We start from the raw sequence: 8,713 nt of genomic DNA, 5'->3' as shown, positions 1-8,713 counted from the left end.
AATCATTAAAAACTAACCTCAAAAATGATCACATGCAAGAATATTTCTAGTTGAATCCTCGAGGTTTTAAAATGGACGTTTTCTTCTTTATCTTCGGTGAAGAAAAGCCTTTAGGAAGATGAGACCTTATTTTACATTATTTTTGTCTTAAGTTAATTTATTAATTTACATATTTAACCTTTATTTAACAGTGAAATTTCATTAATACATGGCCATATACATCCACTAACCTTATGAATGGTCTAATTACCACATAAGCCCTTTCACTTTAAAATTCCATAGCTATTTGACACCTTTAACTAATAGAACTTCACTTTAGTACTGTTTATGATTTAGTCCTTCTTAATTAAACATGAAAATGTCAAAATTTCTTAACGAAATTTTTATACTACCTTACTAAAAATCCATAGATATTAAATAATAATAAAATAATATTTTACTTGTCATATTTGTGGTCCCAAAACCACTATTCTAATTTCACTGAAAATGGGCTATTACAAATTAAAGGTTGATTAGGGACAACAAAAAGAATGATTTTTAGGGCTGGAAACATCAATTTTTTGGCTGCAAAAATAGTAGCAAAATCAGCACGAAAAAGGAAAGGAAAAGAGGAGAAAAAAAGTACTTACCAAGACCACCATGAGTGGAGAAGAGGGGCAACAATGGACAACAAAAAGATTTGAAAAAAGTGGCAATAAGGGTTTTAAGGTAACAAAAAGGTTTTTTTTAAAGGTTAAAATAATCAACAAAGTGGCTGGAAAACAATAGCAAAATATTAGGCATAGTGTAGTACCTTAGTTCTAGCGAGCAAAAGTTTTGGCGTATAGTCATAAGGTAGTATGATTGGTGGAGTAGGCTTCACCCAAGTGCATGTTTTGGCGTAGAGTGGGCGTGTACAGTTATGTGGTTGTCATGTGATTATGTTAGTTGGATTAAGACCAGCGACTAAGTAAAATTGGTACCAAGAATATGAGTTCACGTCAGCGATAGTGCCCCCGTTAATTGTGGTACTGTACAAGATAAGTTACAAGGTAAGCTGGTTAGGAACCAAATGAATGTGAACTAGAATAGTCAAAAGATAAGGGAATACTCAATTAGGTTTCTCGGAAGTTTTAGACTTTTTGATAAGACAATTTAATAATAAGGTGACATTGGTCAAGTTCCAATAAGAACTTATTCAAGTTTGGGAAGTGGAAGTTCTCTTCTTATTTATTCTAAGACAGCGTTATTTGATGCTTAGGAATTGAAGGCATTTCTCTAAGCCAAAAAGTTGAGATCCCAGATTTTATTAGTGATTGCTCCATGTCAAGGTAGGTTTTATGACTTTGTATGCTGTGCTATGAAAGAGTAGGTTTGTAAGAGTGCGTGAATAGTAAGATAAAGAATTTATCCTTAGTATGAGGGTTATCTACATTTATGATGATGGTAAAGATTAAGAATGAGTTTTAATAGTGTTATTCTAATTTATAAGCAATGGTTGTTACAATTCCTTGCTGGATCTGGAGTTTAGGTTGTTGTTCATGGTTGTCAAGTGAGTCTTTGTACCGACTCTTGCATGTATACTATTTACATGAGATATACCTGTAGGAACCAATTGAACGATGAAACCAAAGTTAGAAAAGTATAGTACGATGATCACGCAACTATATGATTGAATGCATGTTATGGTATGGAATCTAAGAAGTAGGTTTGGTCATATATGTGTGTCCTAGATATATGCTATGGTATGCTCTGTTAAGAGTAAGTTGTGGAGTTAAAGATGAAAGTGAATTGTGTCAATGTATGAATGGTGTGTGAAGAGAGTCTGTTTCTGTCTCTGTGGTATTGTTAAAGGGGTCCGTTGAGACTTTAAAAATGAATTCTGAAAGGAAAAGTCCATGGCCATGGCACCCTTAAAGAGGAACTAAAGAAAGGTTATTACCCAATAGGGTTCTCTGTGTGTCCCAGGACGATGATGGGAAAACCTCACATAATGTGAGTTTAGGCAAATTCATATCATAAACACGTTTGGAAAGAAAACCCTTTGTGGCATAATATGAAAGAAAACCTTTTTGGGAGAGTATGAAAGGAATGCCTTTGTGGAAAACTTCATAAAGAACGCCTTCATGGCGCACTATTAAGAATCGCCCTTATGGTGAAAACCTAAAAGAACGATGTACTGTAACACCAGACTTAAACACAAGCAAACATACAAAACCGGGCCATAAAATTTTGTTCAAATAAAATTCATTCATGCAGATGAAAATTGTCCCTCATATGGGACTATGAATCCCAAAACATACATCGGGAGTAGTTCGGGACTAAACTCAGAACTTTAGAAAACTTTGGGAAAACTTAGAAAAATTTTCATGAAACAGGGTCACATGCCCATGTGGTCACACACGCCCATATGGCTTGGGACACGCCCATGTCCTCAGCCCATGTAACTCTATGTTTATGACGTCATCACACAATTAGGGTCACACAGCCAAGTCACACACCCATGTGCTTAAGCCATGTGACGAATTAAATTCCAAAAATTAAGTGCAAACTTTACACGGCCTAATCACACGCCCATGTCTTGAGGCCGTATCCTTCACACAGCCGTGTCTTTGCCCGTGTGTTTACTACTGGACATTCTATTTTACCTAATTAGGGTGCAAGGGACACACGGCCGGATCACACGCCCATGGGGACACACGGTCTAGACACACGCCCGTATGCCTATCCGTGTGGACAACTTTGAGGTTATTTTCCAAGCCTTTTGTCACCCTCAATAACAAATGCACACTTACACATCTCAATGACATCCTACATGGCATAAATGAGCACTTACACATTCATAAATATGGCTCATACATAACAACTTCTAATCAATTTATACTTGCTTAAGACTTCATATTTTATTTAGACCAAGTTTACCAAATCACATGCAATATGAAACATCAATTTAATTCCATTTCATACATTCATGCCTTAGTTGTTATTATGTCATTTACTCACATTTCCATAATCGAGCATCCATGATCATATCCACAATTCATCCATGCCAAATGAATTTAACCACAACATGATTGACCATAGCACATGTATGCATGTATAAATAGGATTACATCCCTATAATTAATATGGTTCATATCACATGGCCATATACAAAATGAATCATCAAATCATTATAAGCCAACACATTTGGCTACACAAATATGACATATAACAAAAAGACCAAGTCCCTATACATGCCATACTCAAAAAATACTTAAATTCACTACTCAAAAGATTATTTGATAATGTGAATCGAGCTCCGACGTCCTTCGATCCCCGAGCTAGCTTGGCGATACTATAAGGAAATGGAAAAGGAAAGGGGAGTAAGCATAAAGCTTAGTAAGTTTGCATGTAAATAATTAACAACATTAACCATGCAATATTATACACATAACACAATAACATTTATCACAATGTCATCAAGTATCATAAGTACATCTTAAGTCATGCCATTTACATAATGTACAATAAAACTCATGATCATAATTTATTCATTCACTTTTTCTGAGGTCTTATCGATTCATAATCTCAATGTTTATGAGCTTTATGTACGTACCTATATTCTTTCAACATGATCATACCTTGTCATCTCTTGGACATAATCGTTGGATTACCTGTTGAACCACTCGAAATACTAAAGGATACTCGGAAACTCTCATACACATTGTAGGTGATCGCGTGATTCGTAACAAGTAATAAATATTTATAATGAAGATCAAACCTGGACTAACTATTATCACGACCCCAAGAACAACGAAATCAACAGAAAATATGAACTTATCTACTTTCACGAGTACATCTTCAATAATACCCCTAGGGAATCTTATAGTTTTATCTTCCAATTGAATGCTCATCCTAGTTTGTTTAGGTTTCCCAAGACCTAGTTGCTTAAACATTTTGTAAGGCATTACGTTAATACTAGCCCCTAAATCAGCTAATGCATGACTTATATCTAAACTACCAATTAAACAAGGAATTGTAAAACTCTCTGGATCTTTCAATTTGTGGGGTAGCCTATTCTGTAGAATAGCTGAGCAGACTGCGTTTAGCTCTACATGCGACGCTTCATCCAACTTCCGCTTATTTACTAAAAGCTCTTTTAAAAATTTCATTGCATTTGGCATCTGCCACAAAGCTTCAATAAACGGTAAGCTAATATGTAATGTTTTCAAAAGTTTAACGAATTTACCGAATTTTTCGTCTGAGAGGTCTTTCCTTGTCGCATTAGGGTATGGCACACGAGGTTTATATTCGACAGTCACTAGTTTGTTTGTATTTTGACCTACCTCATCTCTCCCTTTGTTTACCACAGTTTCTTGCCTCGGTTCTGGTTCAGGCTCAACGAATCCTTCATCATCTTGAGTATTAATTGTGTTGAGTTGTTCCCTTGGGTTAGGTTCGGTATTACTTGGCAAACTACCTTGTGGTCGTTCGGAGATCAGTTTGGAGAGCTGGCTATCTGAGTTTTGAGTCCTTGGATCGATGCTTGTTGATTTTTAAGTGCTGTCTCGATATTTTGGAAATGGGTTTCGGACATTGATATGAATTTTAAGATCATCTCCTCAAGATTCGGTTTCTTCTCTTGTTGATAAGGTGGCTGTTGAAAACCCTGAGGATTTTGTGGCTTTTGATTCCCTTGACCACCCTAGGAGAAATTTAGATGGTTCCTCCAACCTGTATTATAAGTATTACTGTATGGGTTATTTTAAGATCTAGAGTTATTGTTACCCATATAGTTGACTTGTTCCTCTTCAGTTGTGGGATGGAAGGATTGATATTCTGTATGCACACCTCCTCTGCTTGAGTCACATCTCATTATTGGATGTGCCTACGTAGAACCAAGTAAACCATCAATCTTTTTATTGAGAAGTTTTACCAGATTTGACAACATAGTAACTGAGTCGACGTTATAAACGCTGGCTGTTTTTGTTGGCTTAGACCTCATGACTTGCCACTGATAGTTATTCAGTGACATTTCTTCAATGAATTCGTAAGCCTCTTCAGGTGTTTTGTTGTTGATGGCTCCGCTAGTAGCTGCGCCAACCATTTGCCGAGTCGAGGGATTCAGACCATTGTGGAATGTTTGTACTTGCAGCCAAAGCGGTAACCCATGGTGAGGGCACCTTCTCAGTAAGTCCTTGTATCTCTCCCATGCATCGTAAAGTATTTCAAAATCGATCTGCACAAAAGAAGAGATATCATTACGTAATTTAGCCGTTTTAGCTGGCGAAAAATATTTTAGTAAAAATTTCTCGGTCATTTGTTCCCAAGTAGTGATAGACCCTCGTGGTAACGAGTTCAACCACTGTTTAGCTTTGTTTCTCAGTGAAAAGGGAAATAAACGAAGACGAATGGCATCATCAAAAACGCCATTCATTTTAAATGTATCGCAAAATTCCAGAAAGTTTGCTAAGTGAGCGTTGCGATCTTAATCCTGCAAACCATCAAACTGAACAAACTGCTGTATCATTTGAATTGTGTTAGGTTTTAGTTCAAAAGTATTCACAGCTACAGCAGGTCTAACTATGCTAGATTCAGTTCCTGTTAAAGAAGGTTTAGCATAATTATACATCATGCGTGGAGCAGGATTTTGATTAGCCGCAATTGCAGGAGGTAGCTGATTGCCTTGGTTTTTAGCCATCTCTTCGGTTGGGGGTTGAGTATCGTCTTCTTGCTTATTCTCCATGTATCGTAAGTTACGCCTTATCTTTCTTTGATTTCTACGAACTGTACGATCGATTTCTTCGTCAAAAAGTAATGGTCCCGACAGTTTCTTCTAGTCATAAACTATAAAAACCTGCCCAAAGAAAGAATAAGTAATTTAATAAATAATAATAATAATAATAAAATAAAATAAAATTGCAAGAAAAATAGATGGCTAAAGTAATAAAAATTTAGTGTTCCTAATATTTTAGTTCCTCGACAACTGCGCCAAAAACTTGATCGCATGATTCGTAACAAGTAATACATATTTATAATGAAGATCAAACCTAGACTAACTATTATCACGACGAAAAGGCAAGCGCACCTATCGCACAATATTATAGTAATGGCAAGACCGGGATATCGTACCCAAGGGAACCAAAAGTACTAGTAATAACTATCTTTTTATTATTTAACCTAGAAATAGAGAGGGGTTGTTTATTAAACTAATCTAAACTAATTAACTAATTAAACTAAAGTAAAGAGAAAATTTGGAAAAAGTCTTGAAGAAAAGTAATTGACAAAGACGACACCCAAGGAGGAATCCACCTAGATTTCACTTGTTATATGACTCTGAACCAGACGATTTATTCACTTGACTTGATCTGTGAGACTCCCTAACCTATATTATTATCTCTTTCGAGACTAATAACGTCTAACCCTCAGTTGAATTAATCGAAATCTCTTTCTTAATTAAAACCCCTAGGGAAGCAGTAAATCGATCTATGGACTATTATATTAGGTTTCACCCTAATCCGATAAAATCTCGTAAGCCTTTTCTAGGCGTTGATCAACTCCGCTTAAATATGCCAAATCTACTCTTAGACAGGGACTTTTGCTCCTCTGCATAAGCATATCAAATCATGAATTAATACCCGGAATATTAACTCAAGTATTAAGAACATATAATTAAGAACAAATCAAGTATTTATCATACAGTTCAGATAATAATAACAAGATCCATCATAGGTTTCAACCCCTTTAGGTATCTAAGGGGTTTAGTTCATAATAAAATAAGAGCACATCTCAAAAATATGAAAATAACAAAACATAAAGAAAACTCTAAAACCCCTGAAGGAATTCTGAGAGAGATCTTCAGTCTTGGAGTAGCTCCGGCTTTTGGGATGGATCGTCTGGCTTCCTTCAAGTAATTCCCGGCGTGTGGTTCTGTACTCCAGAAAAGTTCTAAAGAGGGAGGCCCTTTTCTAAGTCATACTTAGGGTGTTTATATAGGATTTGGATTGGCTTTCTTCTTCCCTAAGTATCCTTTTTCGTGTAAAATACAACTCTTTGAAAAAGGGACACGCCCGTGTGCCACGTCCGTATGACGTGTTTGATCCATTAAATTGCACACGGCCGTGTGGGTCAATGGCCAGGCCGTGTGAATCATGAAAGCCTTGGTTGACAACCTCGAGAGACACGGGCGTGTGAGCAGCCCGTGTGGCAAGGCTTAGGCTATGTCATCTTCTCGATTTGGTCCTTTTTGTCCCTTTTTGGCTTATTTTTGGCTCCTTTTGACTCTTGGTGCTCTCCTGAGTACAAAACATGAAATAACCGGATTAAGAGCACCAAAATCCACAAATCTAGTGATAAACATCCATAAAAATGCTAAGTATTTAGGGTAAAAATATGTTTAATTTTGCGTTTATCAATAGGATACCAATGCCATATCCCAGATATGGTCTTACATGGGATCACATATTGATGCCAATGCCATGTCCCAGACATGCCATGTCCCAGACATGGTCTTACATGAGATCGTGGATCGATGCCAATAGCCCAACTATGGTCTTACACGAAATTACATATCGATGCCAAAGCCATGTCCCATACATGGTCTTACATGGGATCGCACATAACCCTAATGTCATGGCATTTGTATCCTAACCATTCCTAAGGTTCAACTGGGGTTTTAAGTTATCGAACTTCGTCGAATCGTCATCGAGTCATCATTAGTTAATTCCAAAAAAAATTATACAGTTCATGCAATATTAAATCATTAAATACATAAAAATGTATCGTTACATTATTTACACACGAACTTACCTCGGTACTCAAAATGTGGCTACTATTCGATTTAGTCCACAACCTTGTTCTTTCCTCAGTTTAGGTCTGGACTCTATTTTTCTTAATCTATAATAGAAAATTTCACTTATTTAATTTTCACATTGTTCAAAATAGTCCATAAATCATACTTTGAAAAAATTACAATTTTGCCCCTAAACTATCACATAATTACAAATTAGCCCTTAGGCTCGTAAAATGAAATGTGTTCATTTCTTTTGCTACCCAAGTCTAGCTGAGCTTATATCACACTTATATCAGCCCATATTTTCTTCTAAATTAGATTTTTAACCACCTATTTTACAACTTTTACAAAAAGGTCCTTTTTAGGTGTTTTCATGAAAAACTACTTAGTAAAAGATCTTTATCATGCATCAAACTTTCGTATTCCTCCATTAAACACCAAATGCATGTCACACATGGATAAGTTTTTGAACATGAACCCTAGCTCAAAATAATGGTAGAAATAGCTAGTTCATGCTTCAAGGATCTTAAAAACATAAAGAACATTAAAAATAAGGCCAGGGAGTACTTACAACCGAGCTTGAAAGTTGAAGAAAAACCCTAGCTATGGCTCTTCAAATTTTCGGCACACATATGAAGAAGATGAACACAATTTTGACTTATTTTTCCCTTTTTATTCTTTTATTAACCAAATGACAAAAATGCCCTTAAAGCCTTTCTTTCAAATTTTTCTTATTCATGCCCATTTTTGTCCATAAAAATAAAAATTGGAAAAATTACTATTTAAGGACCTCTAATTAATAATCCATGGCAATTGCATGCTTAAAGCATCTAGAACTCACATTTTGCAACTTTTGCAATTTAGTCCTAAATGTCAAATTGGACACTTTATCAATAGAATTTCTTCATGAAACTTTCACACAAGTATGCAATCATATCATAGACCTCATAAGAATCATAA

General features: G+C 35.8%; 1 non-coding gene across 1 annotated transcript; it reads left to right on the top strand.

The window, feature by feature from the left end:
* The first annotated feature begins 5,126 nt into the window (after positions 1–5,126).
* Positions 5,127–5,233, top strand: LOC128281083 (small nucleolar RNA R71). The gene has a single exon (XR_008271298.1). It is a non-coding gene; the product is annotated as a small nucleolar RNA R71 (small nucleolar RNA).
* The last annotated feature ends 3,480 nt before the right edge of the window (positions 5,234–8,713 follow it).

Source organism: Gossypium arboreum, chromosome 9 (assembly GCF_025698485.1).
Source record: "Gossypium arboreum isolate Shixiya-1 chromosome 9, ASM2569848v2, whole genome shotgun sequence".
NCBI classification, from domain to species: domain Eukaryota; kingdom Viridiplantae; phylum Streptophyta; class Magnoliopsida; order Malvales; family Malvaceae; genus Gossypium; species Gossypium arboreum.
The sequence above is the reverse complement of the archived record's forward strand: the minus strand, read 5'-3'. Positions and strand labels throughout refer to the sequence as shown.